The sequence below is a fragment of the Gossypium arboreum genome, chromosome 5 (assembly GCF_025698485.1).
Source record: "Gossypium arboreum isolate Shixiya-1 chromosome 5, ASM2569848v2, whole genome shotgun sequence".
Classification (NCBI taxonomy): domain Eukaryota; kingdom Viridiplantae; phylum Streptophyta; class Magnoliopsida; order Malvales; family Malvaceae; genus Gossypium; species Gossypium arboreum.
The window spans coordinates 63,026,574-63,045,637 of record NC_069074.1 but is presented as its reverse complement, the minus strand read 5'-3'; the positions used below and the strand labels follow the sequence as shown (position 1 = coordinate 63,045,637).

General features: G+C 35.8%; 1 non-coding gene across 1 annotated transcript; it reads left to right on the top strand.

Annotated features, from left to right (window-relative positions):
- Positions 1 to 7,838: 7,838 nt before the first annotated feature.
- Positions 7,839 to 7,944, top strand: LOC128293425 (small nucleolar RNA R71). The gene has a single exon (XR_008283607.1). It is a non-coding gene; the product is annotated as a small nucleolar RNA R71 (small nucleolar RNA).
- Positions 7,945 to 19,064: the final 11,120 nt, after the last annotated feature.

Below are 19,064 nucleotides of genomic sequence, written 5' to 3'. Positions count from 1 at the left end.
CGCACTTAGTGCTATCTCAATTAACCAAGACTAAGTCAGTGTTGCACATTTAGTGCCTCCAATAGCCGAAGCTAGTTTAAATCGCACACTTAGTGCCAAGTACTTTCAATTCATCATCATATTCATCCAATTCATTTATATACAATCCATTTATAATAAAGGCATCAAAATCTACTTAACATCATATTTTAAGTATGAACTTACCTCGTACTCGGAATTTGTCAACTCGGACTGTTTATTCTACAATCTTCAATTTCCCTCAGTCTAAGTTTGAATTCCTCTTTTATTGATCTATATGTATTCAAAATTAACCCTTTTGTTCACCAAATCATTCAAAACAATCCATATACACACAATTAGGGTATTTTGTAAAATAGCCCTCACATTTTCACATTTCAACACTTTAGTCCCTAATTCACAAAATTACAAAATACACAAAATTTGCTTGTACACAAGCTTAGCCGAATTTTCATGACTCTCATATAAGTCCATGCATTTCATTTATTTCATATTTTAGTCCCCTAAAATAGCATTTTTACAATTTAACCTAAATTGCTCAATTTCATCAAAAATTCAAAGACAAAACATTTAAACCCAACATCAAGCTTCCACAATTTATCAACTAACATCACAAAGCTCATAGTTTCATCAATGGAACATTTCAAAATCCTCACCAAAATCATAAATTGAAGCATGGGTTTGATAGTATACGAAGCAACAATTACAAAAAAGTAGAAATTATCGAAAACCGAACAAAAACGAACATTTAATCAAGCTTGGAAGTAGCCTAATATCAAATTGTAAGAACCCTAGCTTTTCTTTCTTAATTTTCGGAAAAGATGAAGAAATAATGAGCAAATTTCATGCTTGTTTTATTAATATTAACATAATAAGCATTTTACTATTATAACCTTTGTTAAACTATTATAAAATCACATAATGGATGGTTATTAATGTCCATTAAAACTTCCAATGGTTAAATAACCACATAAGGACCTCTCAATTATAAAGCCAAATCAAATAGGCACTTTTAACATCTAGCACACAACTTTTACATTTTACGCGATTTGATCCTTTTTGCAAATTAAGCACACAAATAGTTAAATTTTCAGACAAGACTTTCACACATGTCAATTCACCTATAAAAGCCAGAGAAAATAATACTAAAATATTTTTTTGACTCGGATATGTGGTCCTGAAACCATATTTCGACAAGGTTTAAAACCGGACTGTTACAATTCTCCCCCTTTAGGGATTTTTGTCCCCAAAAATCTTATCGTTAAACATAGTCGAATATTGCTGCCTCATAGCATCCTCAGGCTTCCATATAGCCTCTTCATTGCCATGTCAATGCCACATTACTTTTACTAACGTAATTTTCATATTTTGCAATTCTTTAACTTCACGAACTAAGATACGGATCGGCTTTTCTTCATAAGTCATATCAGACTGAATTTCATTCTCAGACAGAGAAATTACATGCGAAGGATCAGATCTGTATCATTGAAGCATCGATACGTGAAACACATTATGAATCTTTTCTAGCTCTGGTGGCAACAACAATCTTTATGCAATTGGCCCAATACGCTCGATAATTTCATACGGCCCGATGAACCTCGGACTCAATTTTCCTTTTCTAACAAAGAGAAGCACTTTCTTCCATGGAGACATTTTCAAAAACACTTTGTCATCGATCTCAAACTCAATGTCTTTTCTTTTCAAATCTACATATGATTTCTGACGATCGGAAGCTGCTTTCAAACTATCTCGAATCACTTTCACTTTCTGTTTTGTTTCTTTTATCAAATCAACCCCATGAATCTTATTTTCCCTGAGCTTTGTCCAATAAAATGGTGTACGGTATTTGCGACCATATAAAGCTTCATATGGTGCCATTTTAATGCTCGACTGAAAACTGTTATTATAAGCGAATTCAATCAAAGGTAGATATTGTTCCCACGTACCTTCAAACTCAATAATGCAACATCTCAATATATCATCGAGTATCTGAATAATCCACACAGATTGACCATCTGTTTGCGGATGAAAAGCAGTATTAAAGTGCAATTTAGTACCCAGTGCATATTGCAATTTCTTCCAGAATCGCGATGTAAATCTCGGATCTTTATCTAACATTATCGACAATAGCACACCATGCAATCTCACGAAATCAGAAATGTATAGCTCAGCTAATTTATCGAGTGAGTAATTAGATCGAATTAGAATAAAATGAACTGATGTCGTCAAACGATCAACTACAACCCAGATTGCATCTTTTCTCCTCAGAGACAGGAGAAAGCCCGAAACAAAATCCATGGTCACTCGATCCCAGTTCCACTCCGGAACCATAATTGATTGTAACAATCCAGATGGCACCTGATGTTCAGCTTTAACTTGCTGATAGATCAAACATTTAGAAACAAAATCAGAGATATCTCTTTGATCGCAAGGTTTCGTGATAGGTTTTAAATATTTATAATTACTCGTTCTTGAACTAACTATTATCACGATGTAGGCAAGTGTACCTATCGAACAGTAGTATAGTTTTTGTAAGACCGGATTGTCGAACCCAAAGGAACTAAAAGTACTAGTAATGACTGTCTTTTTATTATCTAGCCTAAGAATAAAGAGGTTTTGTTTTAATTAACTAATTATCTAAACGAAGAATGCACAGAAAAAAGAATTGGGGAATTACTTTTGGGGAAAATCGATTGACTTAAGACAATACCTAAGGAAAAATCCACCTAGACTTTACTTGTTATTCTGGCTTCGAATCGAACGATTTATTCATTCAACTTATTTCGTAGAGATCCTTAAGTTATGTTATTATCCCTATTCAAGACTAATAATGTCTAATCCCTAGATTGAATAACCGAGACTTTTCTCTAACTAACACTCTAGGGTTGCATTAACTTGATCTATGGATCCCCTTATTAGGTTTCACCCTAATCCGGCAAAATCTTGTCACCCTATTTCTAGGCACGCAATCAACTCCACTTAATTATGACAAATGTATTCTTAAACAGGGTCTATTCCTCCTCTGAAGAAGATCTTGTCTTGAATCAGTATCCTAAGATATTAAAACAAGAATTAAGAACACATAATTAAGAACAAGTTAAATATTTATCATACGATTTAGAAAATAATAACAAGATTCGTCTTAGGTTTCATTCCCCTTAGGTATTTAGGGGTTTTAGTTCATAACTAAATAAGAAAACATCTCAGAAGAGTAAAGAATACAAAACATAAAGAAAACCCAAAACTCCTAAAGGGAAATTGAGGAGAGATCTTGAGTCTTGATGATGAATCCGGCTTCTGAGATGGATCAATTGGCTTCCTTGGAGTAATTCCTTACCCCCTCTTCTCTGTCTCCTTTTTCTTCCTCCTCTAGGGTGTATTTATAGGCTTTGGAATGCCTAGAGGCCCTCAAAATTAGCCTTTTCCGAATTGGACTCAACTTGGGCTCGGCAGGGACACGCCCGTGGCACACGCCCGTGTTCGATTACTTCAGGCCGTGTTCGAGCCTGCCAAATTGACACGGTCGCATGGTCTACCTGTGTGAATCATACTTCGATTCTTCCATGTTGGCACGGCCGTGTGGGCTGCCCGTGTGAGGAAGTCCAGGCCGTGTTGAGTTTGTACTTTGGCTCATTTTCTTTGTTTTTGGCCCATTTCTCGCTCCTTTTGCTCTCCTATGCTCTCCTAAGTATAAAACATGAAATTATAGCATTAGGAGCATCGAATTCACCAATTCTAATGAGGAATCATCCATAAAATGCATTAAACATGGGGTAAAAATATGTATAATTTACGGTTTATCAAATACCCCTACACTTAAGCATTTGCTTGTCCTCAAGCAAAATCCTCAACTCATAATCAAAATAAATTCTTCTCAACTTACAATTCCTATCGATAATATCTCAAAATAATCCACAAGTAATCATACATTGAGGATTCAACTAAAAGAACATTAAAGTCTCAAACATTCCAAGTTGAGTATTAATCATGCAAACATAGGTGTCTCTCCGCATCTAAGTAATTACCTTTGATTCAGAATATCACAGAGTTTCACATCCTCACTAAAGATTCACTCAAATCACTCGAGGTGTTTAAGGACAATAAATGAAGCACTCAATAGTCAATACTAAAAAGTTATTACCATAGGCTTGCATGAAAATCAAATCTTCACCACTATAATTTAAGATGATACATCAATAAAAAAGTCTTTAGAGGGTTGTAACGAGGCTTGGTTAGGGGGTGTGGTCACAAGTTGAAAGAAATAGTTAGAATCGAGATTGAATTGAAAAATTACCTAACTAGAAAAAGAGTTAATCTTCACTTGCGTACAACAGAGCTTCTTCTCAGAATATGAAATTACAGATATGTATACATAATTGTTTTTTTTTCTTAAGAACAAGTTAAATAAAAAACATAAACTAATTATTAAGAACAAGACATAGCTAAGCAATTCATTCAACTCAAATCTCGACAAAAATAGGGGTCAATTTAGAGGATTTCAACAATAATGGGTTAAGGGTTAACATTAAGGGTAATACAAGAAATGGTCTTGTTAGGCTCAAGGGGGTTTACTAGGGGTTAATCGTGGAGGTAGGCTTTTCATGGCATGAGTGGGTTAATCCTAAGTGCCTTAATCATTTTGACATATCAAATCAAATGGTGTGGTCTCGACATGCATAATCAAGCAAGTTCTAGAATAACAGTTCAATATTGACGCACTCAAAGCAATAATAAAAGTGAGCATGAAAGAATTAATAGATGCTAAAAAGGCTCAAAAATCTCACAAAAATTATGACTTTTTTATGTTTAGACTCGTGAATTCCAATTCAAAGTAATACCTAGACTTGAGGAAACAACCTATAATTTTAAATTCTTAAAAATCAACTTATCATGCTTGATTCTCTAATGTCTTAAAGTTTAAACAATCAATGCATAAATCCCTATGTTTTAATTCAAGATATATCAATCAAAATCATAAATCAATTAAAATTTATCCTAAATATGATATGAGAGCTTTTTAAGAGAACAAGGCAATCATTAATAAATACCCCCCACACTTAAGATGTACGTTGCCCTCAATGTACAAAGATAGATATTAGAGTATAAAAATAAGATAGGGGGAGGAGTGAAACTTCCTGTATTAAGAACGGATGATATCCTTGGATTGGCGAGATCAAGTATTGGAGAAAAATCTGGATGGCAAGCTTAACTCTGAAGGTAAGCCGTTTTTTTGAAAAGGAAAACAAATGAATCTTAAAAACTTAATAAAAGAAAAATAAAATAAGATAATTATTCTAATTTTTCAAGTGGCACGGCCGGGGCACACGCCTGTGTGTGCTGTAGCTCAGCCATGTTTGTTGCGAATTAAGATGTCGCCACACGGTCATCTCGCACGCCCGTGTGTATAGGTTGTGTTGCGTCATGATCGTGTAGCAAGGTCGTGTCTGGCGTGGTTCGCTTCTCCCACAATCGTGTAGGTTTTCACACACTCGTGTCATTCTGACAGTGTTGTCCACGGGTGCTAGACACGGGTGTATCTCACGCCCGTGTTTATTTGGAAAATTCGACCACGGCCATGTCGCACGGCCGTGGCGTTTTATCTCAGCCCGTGTTTGGGGAAATCTTCTACCCTGTTTCTGCACGGCCATATCGCACGATCGTGTTTCCATCCATTTTTGTCACACGGCCTTGAGCACGCTTGTGTGCTTGGCCGTGTCTCTATGGAAACACCTGTATTCAAGGTTTCTATTAGTAAGTTAGGAGTTAAATACCAAAATTTAAAGAAATTAATAATTTCTCGGGTTGCCTCCCGAGAAGCGCTTATTTATAGTCTAAGCTCGACTTACCTCTGTAGTGAATGGTCATGGTGGTTTGAGGAGTTTATACTCCTCATTCCTGCTATCAATCTCATCAAAATAAGGTTTTAATCGGGTGTTGTTTACCTTAAAAGTGCCGAACTTGGGATGACTTACCTCCACCGTACCGAATGGAAAAATACTGAGTACCGTAAGAGGGATTTCCTCATTCAGTGTGGTAGTGACAATGTGGGGATCTGCGGCATCTAATAAGACCTTATCACCAACCCTAAGTTGATTTGGAGAGGTATCGGGCTTCTTCTGGCGTAATTTTGGTTTATCATGTTTTTTTGGTTTATGTGCTTGCCATTCGTCTGGGTCCTCTAACCGTAGCCTTCGTTCTTCATGAATGTGTCCTCTATCATTGCTGGAACATGGCTCGTGAACTTATTTGAAACTCAACTTCTACAAAGTAGGTTGTGTCATATTGTCAATTTTAGTTGACTAGTGTGGACCATTACCTTCAATGTTCGATGTGATGCCAGAATTACGAGCTTGAAAGGTGATCATTTCGTCTCCCACACGAAGTGTAAGCTTACCTGTGCCAACATCAATAATTGTTTTAGCAGTTGCTAAAAAGGGCCTCCCTAAAATCAAAAGGGTGTTATTATCCTCCTCTATGTCTAGAACAACGAAATCAATGAGAAATATGAACTTATATACTTTCACTAGTACATATTCAATAATACCCCTAGGAAATCTTATAGTTTTATCTGCCAATTGAATGCTCATCCTAGTTTGTTTAGGTTTCCCAAGACCTAGTTGCTTAAACATTTTGTAAGGCATGACATTAATTCTAGCCCCTAAATCAGCTAATGCATGATTTATATCTAAACTACCAATTAAGCAAGGAATTGTAAAACTCCATAGATCTTTCAATTTGTGGGGTAGCTTATTCTGTAGAATAGCGTTCAGCTCTACATGCGACGCTTCATCTATCTTCCGTTTATTTACTAAAAGCTCTTTTAAAAATTTCATTGCATTCGGCATCTGTGACAGAGCTTCAATAAACGGTAAGTTAATATATAATTTTTTCAAAAGTTTAAGGAATTTACCGAATTGTTCGTCTGAGCGGTCTTTCCTTGTCACGTTAGGGTATGGGACACGAGGTTTATATTCTTCATTCACCATTTTGTTATGACTTACCTCACTTTTACCTTTGTTCACCACAATTTGTTCCATCAAATCTGGCTCAAGTGCAATGAATCCTTCCTTATCTTGAGTACTAATTGCGTTGAGGTGTTCCCTTGGGTTAGATTCAGTATTACTTGGGAAGCTACCTTGTGGTCGTTCGGAGAGTAGTTTGGATAGCTCGCTTATGTAAGTTTCGAGTCCTTGGATCGATGCTTGTTGATTTTTAAGTATTGTCTCGGTATTTTAGAAACGGGTTTCTGACACCGAGATAAATTTAGAGAGCATCTCCTCAAGGTTCAGTTTTTTCTCTTGTTGATAAAGTGGCTATTGAAAACCCTAAGGATTTTGTGGCTTTTGATTCCCTTGACCACCCCAGAAGAAATTTGGGTGTTCCTCCAACCTGTATTATAAGTATTACTGTATGGGTTATTTTGAGATCTAAAGTTATTGTTACCCATATAGTAGACTTGTTCCTCTTCGGTTGTAGGATTGAAGGATTGATATTCTGTATGCACACCTCCTCCACTTGAGTTACACCTCATTACTGGATGTACCTACATAGAACTAAGTAAACCATCAATCTTTTTATTGAGAAGTTTTACCTGATTTGACAGCATTGTAACTGAGTCGACGTTATAAACTCCTGCTATTTTTGTTGGCTTCGTCCTCATGACTTGCCACTGATAGTTATTCAGTGACATTTCTTCAATGAATTCATAAGCCTCTTCAGGTGTTTTGTTGTTGATGGTTCCTTCAGCAGCTGCATCAATCATCTATCTTGTCGAGAGATTCACACCATTGTAGAACGTTTGAACTTGCAGCCATAGAGGTAACCCATGGTGAGGGCACCTTTGCAATAGATCCTTGTATCTCTCCCATGCATCATAAATTGTTTCTAAGTCCATCTGCACAAATGAAGAGATATCATTATGTAACTTAGCCGTTTTAGCCGGCGGAAAATATTTTAGTAAAAAATTTTCGGTCATTTGTTCCCAAGTAGTGATAGACCCTCGTGGAAACGAGTTCAACCACTGTTTAGCTTTTTTCTCAGTGAAAAAGGGAATAACCGAAGGCGAATGGCATCATCAGAAACGCCATTAATTTCGAAAGTGTCGTAAAATTCCAGAAAATTCGCCAAGTTAGTGTTGGGATCCTCATCCTGTAAACCATCAAACTGAACAAACAGTTGTGTCATCTGAATTGTGTTAGGTTTCAGTTTGAAATTATTTGCAGCAATAGCAGGTCTAACTATACTTGACTCCGTTCCTGGTAAAGAAGGTTTAGCATAGTGATACATAGTACGTGGAGCAGGATTTTGATTAGCCACAATTGCAGGAGGTAGCTGATTGCTTTGGTTTCAGCCATCTCTTCGGTTGGGGGTTGAGTATCGTCTTCTTGCTCGTTTTCCGTGTATTTTAAGCTTCGCCTTATTTCTCTTTGGTTTCTACGAACTGTGCGATCGATTTCTTCGTCAAAAAGTAATGGTCCCGACGGGTTTCTTCTAGTCATAAACTATAAAAAATTACCAAGAGAAAGAAAAAGTGGGTTAATAAATAATAATAAAATTAAATTGCAAGAAAAATTTATGACTAAAGTAATAAAAATTGAGCGTTCCTAATATCTTAGTTCCCCGGTAATGGCGCCAAAAACTTGATCGCGAGGTTTCATGATAGGTTTTAAATATTTATAAACAGTGGTATAGTTTTAGCAAGACCGGATTGTCGAACCTAAAGGAACTAAAAGTACTAGTAATGACTGTCTTTTTATTATCTAGCCTAAGAATAAAGAGGTTTTGTTTTAATTAATAATTATCTAAACTAAGAATGCACAGAGAAAAGAATTGGGGAATTTTTTTGGGGGAAATCGATTGACTTAAGACAATACCTAAGGAAAAATCCACCTAGACTTTACTTGTTATTCTGGCTCCGAATCGAACGATTTATTCATTCAAATTGTTCCGTAGAGATCCCTAAGTTATGTTATTATCCCTATTCAAGACTAATAACGTCTAATCCCTACATTGACTAACCGAGACTTTTCTCTAATTAACACTCTAGGGTTGCACTAACTCGATCTATGGATCCCCTTATTAGGTTTCACCCTAATCCGGCAAAATCTTGTTACCCTATTTCTAGGCGTGCAATCAACTCCGCTTAATTATGACAAATGTACTCTTAGACAGGGTCTATTCCTCCTTTGAATAAGAGCTTGTCTTGAATCAGTATCCTTAGGTATTTAGGGGTTTTAGTTCATAACTAAATAAGAAAACATCTCAGAAGAGTAAAGAATACAAATCATAAAGAAAACCCAAAATTCCTGAAGGGAAATTGAGGAGAGATTTTCAGTCTTGATAATGAATCTGACTTATGAGATGGATCAATCGACTTCCTAGGAGTAATTCCTTACCTCCTCTTCTCCGTCTCCTTTTTCTTTCTCCTCTAGGGTGTATTTATAGGCTTTGGAATTCTTAGAGACCCTTAAAATTAGCTTTTTTCGAATTGGACTCAACTTGGGCTTGACAGGGACACGCCCGTGTTTGATTACTTCAGGCCGTTTTCGAGCCTGCCAAATTGACACGACCGTGTGGGCTACTCGTGTGAGGAAGTCCAGGCCGTGTTGAGTTTGTACTTTGGCCCATTTTCTCTGTTTTTGGCCTGTTTCTCGTTCCTTTCGCTCTCCTAAGTATAAAACATGAAATTAAAGCTTTAGGAGCATCGAATTCACCAATTCTAATGAGGAATCATCCATAAAATGCATTAAACTTGGGGTAAAAATATGTATAATTTACGGTTTATCACTCTTTTCATTCCGGGCCACCAATAATGTTGTTTCAAATCATTATACATTTTTGTACTACCTGGATGCACAGATAACAGACTACTGTGGGCTTCACTCAGAATCATTTGAATTAATTCTTGATTTCTTGGAACACCAATTCGATCTCGAAACCTTAAACAATCATCATTATCAATCTTGAGTTCTGAATCAGTCTCTACATCACACTTAGCTCGTTTAGCTAGAATCTCATTATCAATCTTCTGAGCTTCGATAATCTGCTGTAAGAACAAAGGTCTTGCTTTTAATTTAGCTAAAACTGAACCATCATCTGATAGAACCAAATGAGCATTCATCACACACAAATCAAACAATGATTTTCGACTCAAAGCATCTGCAACAACATTTGCTTTTCCCAAGTGATAGTCAATTACAAGTTCATAATCTTTTAACAATTCTAACCATATTCTCTGACGCAGATTTAGGACTTTTTGAGTCATCAAATACTTCAAACTCTTACGATCAGAGTATACGTGACACTTCTCACCGAACAAGTAATGGCACCAAATCTTTAGAGCAAACACAATCGCAGCTAACTCAAGATCATGCGTTGGATAATTCTTTTCGTCCGGCTTCAACTGTCTCGAAGCATAAGCAATAACTTTTCCATCTTACATTAGAACACATCCTAGACCAATCAATGAAGCATCACTATAAATTACGAATTCGTTACCCGATTCAGGTTGTACCAATACTGGAGCTTTAGTCAACAAAGCTTTCAACTGATTAAAGCTGTTCTGACATTCTTTAGGCCATTCAAACTTCACATCTTTCTATAACAGTTTTGTCAATGGAGTAGCAATCATCGAAAAACCTTTCACAAATCTTCTATAATAACAAGCCAGTTCCAGAAAACTACGGACTTCAGAAACATTCCTCGAAGGTTTCCAATACAAAATAGCTGAAATTTTACTCGAATCAACTTGAATTCCAGAGGCTGATACAATATGACCCAAAAAACCAACTTCTTGCAACCAGAATTCACATTTACTGAACTTTGCATACAACTATTTGTCTCGCAGAGTCTGTAGCACTATTCTCAAATGCTTAGCATGTTTGGATTCATCACATGAATAAATCAATATGTCATCAATGAATACTACAACAAATTGATCTAAATATGGTCTGAAAATTCTATTCATCAAATCCATAAAGATAGCAGGTGCGTTAGTCAATCCGAAAGGCATAACTAAGAATTCATAGTGGTCGTACCTTGTTCTGAAAGCAGTCTTCGGAATATCTAAGTCTTTAACTCGCAACTGATAATAGCCTGATCTTAAATCTATTTTTGAAAACACAGCAGCTCCTCTCAACTGATCAAACAAATCATCAATTTTGGGCAGAGGATACTTATTCTTGATAGTCACTTTGTTCAACTGACGATAATCTATACACATTCTCATCGTACTGTCTTTTTTTTTCACAAATAGAACCGGAGCACCCCAAGTTGAGAAACTTGGTCTAGTAAACCCTCGATTGGTCAACTCTTGCAACTGAGATTTTAATTCTTTTAACTTGGTCGGAGCCATTCTATACAGAGCTATCAAAATTGGAGTAGTACCAGGTACCAATTCATTGCCAAACTCTACCTCTCTAACTGGAGGTAATCTCGAAAGTTCTTTAGGAAACACATCAGGGAACTCACAGACAACAGGCACAGATTCAACTTTCTTTTCTGACACCCTCGAATCAATCACATATGCAAAATATGCTTCACAACCCTTTCTCACAATACTCAAAGCTTTCATTAAAGATATTACAGCCGACAATCCATTCAAATCACTAGATTCAATTCTGACTATTTCATCATTCTTGCATCTCAAATCAATAGTTTTCCGTTTGTAATTCACCACAGCATCATGCAAAGTTAACCAATCCATACCCAGAATTATATCAAATTCATCAAAAGGTAATAGCATCAGATTAGCTGAAAAACAAGTGTCTTGAAACATTAACGGATAATTCTTGCATACTTTATCAACCATAACACATCTGCCTAGGGGGTTCAAAACTTTAATTAAAAATTCAGTAGACTCTACAGGCAAAGTCTTACTGTTCACTAAGTTCATGCATATATACGAATGTGTCGATCCAGGATCTATCAAAGCAATCATAGAAGTATCATAAAGAGTAAATGTATCCGTAATCACATCTGGTGATGAAGCTTCCTTGCGAGCTAGGATAGCATAAGCTCTAGTAGGTGCACGAGCTTCAGATCTAATGGTTGTGTATTTCGTTCCTCTTTGACTACCGCTTACATTTCTTAAATTTCTAGGAGGTCTACCACGAGAAACATTACCACTCTGCCCCGGATTCTGAACATTATCTTTTTCAACTAAATCAGGAAAATCTTTTATAAAATGATTTCTTGAACCATGACTATAACAAGCTTGATTATTACTTTTTCCTCAGCATTCACCGAAGTGTCGTCTTCCACACGGACCACACACAGGCTTTTCATTCTTTCCATTATCAACATTGGCAACAGATGTAGTTGAAGATTTGAAATTCGATTGCGATCTAGCACGATCTTTGTTCGAATGTCCCATACTAATCTTTGAACGACTTCTATCATATCTAAACTTCTTAGATCCAGATTGAAATGATTTGCCCGATGATCTCTTTCATACCTCTCTAGCTTCAAACTCAGCCTTTCTTTTCTCTTTCCCAAGATCTTCAGCTTTACATGCTCGTTCAATAAGTACCACAAATTCTTTGATTTTTAGGATTCCAACTAGCAAAAGAATATCTTTGTTCAAACCGTCTTCAAATATCTAGCACATTATCGCTTCCGTAGATACACATTCACGAGCATATTGACTCAGCCTTACAAATTCCAGCTCGTACTGTGTGACAAAATATGAATTTATTTAAGCTCGAGAAACTCTTTGTGTTTTTGATCAAAAAATCTCTGACTGATATATTTCTTTCAGAATTTAGCTTGAAAGAAATCCCACGTAACTCGTTCACTCGGAACCACAGATGTCAAAGTTTTCCACCAATGATATGCTGTGGCTCTCAGAAGTGAAACGACACATTTTATACATTCTTCTGGACTTAAAGACAACTCATCAAACACTCTTATTGTGTGCTCTAACCAGAACTCAGCTTTTTCAGCATCATCAACTGTTGTAACTCGAAACTCTTCAGCCCTATATTTTCTAATCTTAAGAACTGGTGGTCTACTCAACTGTACCGGATTCACTGGTGGCATAACAAGAGTTTGACGAGAATTAACCGGGGGTGGAGGTTGTTTTATAACCAGATTGGTTCTAATGTATTGGGTGAACCAATATTCATCATCTGATAAAAGGATTGTTTAGCCTCACCATCACGGCTACTCGTAGCTGATTGAGAATCAGTTTGCACTGTCCCTTGTGCGGGAGCAGGCGCATTACTTTCAACATCATCTGCTACACCTCTATCGGGATCCATTACTATATAAAAACACATTTCAACATCAGGATTCATCACACTATCTCAATTCATAAATATGACATGTATAGCTAGACTCTCGTACACTATGGTAGTCCTAGAACCGACTAAACTATAGCTCTGATACCAATAAAATGTAACACCCCTAACCCGTAACCATCGCCGAAATAAGTTAAGAGGCATTACCAGACTTATAACTCAAATCAGAACCACCATACAACAATTATCATCTCATTAATAATGTAAGTCATTGATTCACATTCAATAATCACATAAAATTTAGTATACAATGCTTAAACATGCATTCGGGACAAATTGATAACATATAAAAGTTTCAGAACTTATAAAAATTTTCAACTTTTAAAAAGTCACACGCCCGTGTGAGCAGGCCGTGTGCCTCACATGGTCTAGACACGCCCATGTGTCAAAGTCGTGGCAAAACAGGGCATATCTACTGACTTGCCCACACGGTCATACCACACACTCGTGTGTCCAGCCCGTGTGCTATGCACACACCCGTGTCCAGGTCGTGTGCTAGGCCGTGCCAAAAATATGAGGTATTCTATTTGTGACATCAGAATACCAATTAGGGTCACACGGCTAGACCACACGCACGTGTGTCTTGACCGTGTTCGAGTCTGACTTACAATTGAAGGGTACCTTAGGGGACACACGGCCGTGTAACGTGACCGTGCGTCGCACACGACTGAGACACACACCCGTGTCTCTACCCGTGTGAACAAAAATAGGCCATTTGAATAGCCAATTTGCCACCCCAATTTGGGTTAACTTACAAGCAAAGAAACAAGCATATATGCTTAATCAATTCAACCAATTTTTATGCCAAAATACACATCATTCCATCCTTAATAATATCAACCATTTTCCTACTTATAAACCTTACCAATTCATGCTAAACATAAGGTAAGTTCATACCAAAACATTTCCTTCCATTCCTCATTCAATCTCAAGTTAAACTTACCAAGACTTACCAACTAAAACATACCATATTTGTAACTTATCATCACATGCTATAAGTCATTTACAACTATGAGTTCAAGCACAAATTAGCCAAATCACATGGCTAAGCATATCTAACACAAAACATACTTATCCAACTACTAGCCTATACATGCCATACTTCAAAAAGATATGCATATTTAAAAGTACCAAAATGAGATTCGATAATGTGGTGACAATCCTTGACGATCCCCGAGCTTGTAGTAGCTTCGATATCTATAAAACAATACAAGCACACAAAGTAAGTTTTAAAAAGCTTAGTAAACTCGTACTAAAATCATCAACAATATATAAGACATAAATCATCAACACTTAAGTATTACAATTTCTTAATTCATCTATCAAATCTATACCAACACAATCCATAAATCTTTACCAATTCAATGAGCTTTTTAAACATGATATCATCTACGACATAGGTATTATACTTACCTGATCATTTTCGTATTCATTCATTTTCAATCTCACCTCTTGTTCGAATACTTTAACACTTCCTAAAGATTGTCAATTTTATAAACAACCGCACACTTACTACTTAAAGGTTAGCCAAAGCTAAAACAACTTCTGCACACTTAGTGCTATCTCAATTAACCGAGATTAATTTGGTATCGCACACTTAGTGCCTCCAATAGCTGAAGCTAGTTTAAATCGCACATTTAGTGCCAAATACTTTCAATTCATCATCATATTCATCCAATTATTTTATATACAATCCATGTATAATAAAGGCATCAAAATATACTTAACATCATATTTTAAGTATGAACTTACCTCGTACTCGGAATTTGTCAACTCAGGCTGTTTATTCTACAATCTTCGATTTCCCTCGGTCTAAGTCTGAATTCCTCTTTTCTCGATCTATATATATTCAAAATTAACCTTTTTATTCACCAAATCATTCAAAACAATCCATATACACACAATTAGGGTATTTTCCAAAATAGCCCTCACATTTTCACATTTCAACACTTTAGTCCCTAATTCACAAAATTACAAAATACACAAAATTTGCTTGTACACAAGCTTAGCCAAATTTTCATGACTCTCATATAAGTCCATGCATTTCATTCATTTCATATTTTAGTCCCCTAAAATAGCATTTTTACAATTTAACCTAAATTGCTCAATTTCATCAAAAATTCAAAGACAAAACATTTAAACCCAACATCAAGCTTCCATAATTTATCAACTAACATCACAAAGCTCATAGTTTCATCAATGGCACATTTTAAAATCATCACCAAAATCATAAATTGAAGCATGGGTTCGATAGTATACGAAGCAACGATTACAAAAATGTAGAAATTATCGAAAACTGAACAAAAACGAATCTTTAATCAAGCTTGGAAGTAGCTGAATATCAAAGTATAAGAACCCTAGATTTTCTTTCTTAATTTTTGGCAAAGATGAAGAAATAATGAGCAAATTTCATGCTTGTTTTATTAATATTAACATAAGAAACATTTTACTATTATAACCTTCGTTAAACTATTATAAAATCACATAATAGATGGTTATTAATGTCCATTCAAACTTCCAATGGTTAAATAACCACATAAGGACCTCTCAATTATAAAGCCAAATCAAATAGGCACTTTTAACATTTAGCACACAGCTTTTACATTTTACGCGATTTAATCCTTTTTGCAAATTAAGCACACAAACAGTTAAATTTTCACACAAGACTTTCACACATGCCAGTTCACCTATAAAAAGCATAGAAAGTAATATTAAAATATTTTTTTGACTCGGATATGTGGTCCTGAAACCACTATTCCGACGAGGGTCAAAATCAGACTGTTACACCATTACCACGTATCAATGATTTGTTTGATCAGTTGAAAGGTGCGACGGTATTCTTAAAGATTGATCTTCGTTCTGGTTATTATCAACTATGGGTTAAAGTCTCTGATGTGACAAAAATTGCATTTAGAACCAGGTACGGACATTATGAGTTTCTTGTGATGTCATTCAATTTGACTAATGCACCTGCCGTATTTATGGACCTGACGAATAGAATTTTTAGACTGTACTTATACATATTTGTGGTTGTATTTATTGGCGACATTTTGATCTTTTCCCGAGACAAGATAGAGCATGCACAACATTTGAGAATTGTTTTGCAAACTTTACGCGAAAAACAATAGTTCACTAAGTCCAGCAAATGTGAGTTCTAGCTTCGAGAAGTTGGATTTTGGGACATGTGATATCGACAGACGATATTAGAGTTGATCTAAGTAAGATCTCAGCTGTGGTAGACTAGAAATCTCTGAGAAATGTATGATGTTGATGAGACTGCTTCAAAAAGATGTTAAATTCGAATGGTCTGAGAAATGTCTGCAAAGTTTTAATAAGGTAAAAACTTTTTTAATCAAGAAACCTTTGTTAGTTCAACCAGACTTTCAATATTGACTTTAAAACTTAAAATTTTTGTAATTCAATCATATTATATGTTTAGATTTCACAATTAGACCCTTATGGAGTTAAAATTTAGATTTGTTTGGTTATATGTGATTTAAGTTATAAACCCGTGAGTTATTGTTTAGTAAAGTATTTATTAATTGTTGAGCTTTTGTCGTAGCATCTTTTTACTTGGGTTTGGTGACTAGGCTGGTTTAGGGGTGTTACAAAGGAGTTGTTCCATTATTTTTACACTGGATCTATAAAGGGCCTTTTAGGGGTTCACACAACACAAAAAGATGTTCGTAAATGGGTTAAGGAATGCGAGGTCTGCTAACGGTGCAAGTATGATCACGCCGCTTCTCCGAGATTGTTACAACCATAGACCATATAACACCCTAAATTTTTGAGAAATTAATTGTGAGAATCTACAATAAATTAATTATGTATTCATGGTTCTGTGCTATGCTTTTGTGATTAAGATCTGGAGTTCAAGTCGCGTCGTTAAGTGTTTTATCCATTTAAAATAACCCTTATTCATGCATTACATAGTTAAGTTTAATTCTGTGTGAACCTATGTTAAGAATGAGCCTGCTGGTTCACTGGTTAAGCATCTCTCTGTATTTTTTCTGGTTTCGAGTTTGAATCCCAACGTATGCATTAAGAAAATTTTTCTAACTGTCAGATTTTTAGTTGAAAGTTAAACCAATTAAAATTTACGTTCCTTCTTCCTTTCCTCACTCTTTTTCTTTTTTCTTCCTTTTTTCTTCTTCTTTTGTTTCGTTCTACTCGTCGTATTATCAATCCTATTCCTTTTTCCTTCGTAACGTCTTCTTAGACTCATGTTTTTCCTATTACTATTTTCGGTAAGTTGTTTAAGAAAACTCTGTGAATTGATTGTTGTTATTTTTCCAAGAAATTGGTTTCGCGAATAGTGACGGGAATTTTCAGTTTGCACGTTAATTATTGGCATTAGGAGGAAGTCTCGAGAACGACGGTCCCTCTAACGTTCATAATTCTTGAATTCCATTTGTGCGCAAAGGTAATGGTTAAATAGAATTGGGATTTTGTCGAAGTGTGTCAATTTTATGTTAAAACTTAGTATCGATGATGATGTATCGTTAATTGATTGTTAAATGTCCATTTTAGGCGTAAGAGAATCCCTACATTGTTTCTCCTTCAAAAGTTACTTCAGGTGCATACCAAAAACCTTGATTTTGTGAGTTTCGGTCACCAAAAATAATGGTTGTCGATGCCACACGGCCAGGCACATAGGCGTGTGTCTAGGCCGTCTAAGCCACACTATAACACCCCTTAACCCCAACCCGTCGCCGGAACAGGTTTACGAGGCATTACCAAAATTAAACGCTAATAATGAACAACACCGAGTCATAAATCTATATTTTAATTTAAAATTTCTCAAATTCCACCTAAAAGTCCCTAATATGGACCTATGAGGCCCAAAATATACTTAGGAAGTGTTTTAGGATTAAACCGGGAACTTTGGAAACTTTTTCTTGAGAATAGGGGCACATGCCCGTGTGGCCTGAAACATGCCCGTGTGGCCTGGCCGTGAGGCCAGCCCTTGGGCAGATTTGACTTACTCACACGCCCGTGAGACTAACCTGTGGGCAAGTCTGACTTTGCCATACGGCCTGGGCACACGCCCATGTGACTAGGCCGTGTGAAAACCTATTTTTTCACCATTTTAAGCTATTTTCACATACTATACACACCTAATTCATGCCCAAAACATTTACTTATAAATATTTATCAAATAACATTCATCAAACCTTTCAAACTTAGCAAATTTTCATTCATTCATTTCATTACCTCTTAAGGATTATGCACCACATTTACATTCAAAATATAAAACATTTACAAGTGACAAACACCAAACCTAGTACATGCCACAATTCTAAAAGATAGATGCATCACCAAAATTGAGATGAGGTCGGGATTGACTTGGATGCTTGACTGAACTTCAACTCTACCTAACTCACATGGAAACAATCAGTACACTGAGTATTGGAAATACTCAGTGGTATTATCATAATTCAAATTATAAGAACAATAAAATATCATAAAATACGTAGAAAATTAGCAAATCATACATATAAATCATATATATAAATTCATACCAAATATCATATTTCCATTATATCATTTCCAATGATAGATCCAATAAATCATCAATGAGATTTCAAATAACTCATGAACCTTTGATTCATCTCTCAACCACATATAATTATTCAATTCACATTTCAAATATGAACACTTCATGAACCTTTGGTTCATACCTTCAATCTCTTTACAAATTTCATCTCACATTCCATCTTACAATATCACTTTCTCATTTCATTCAAT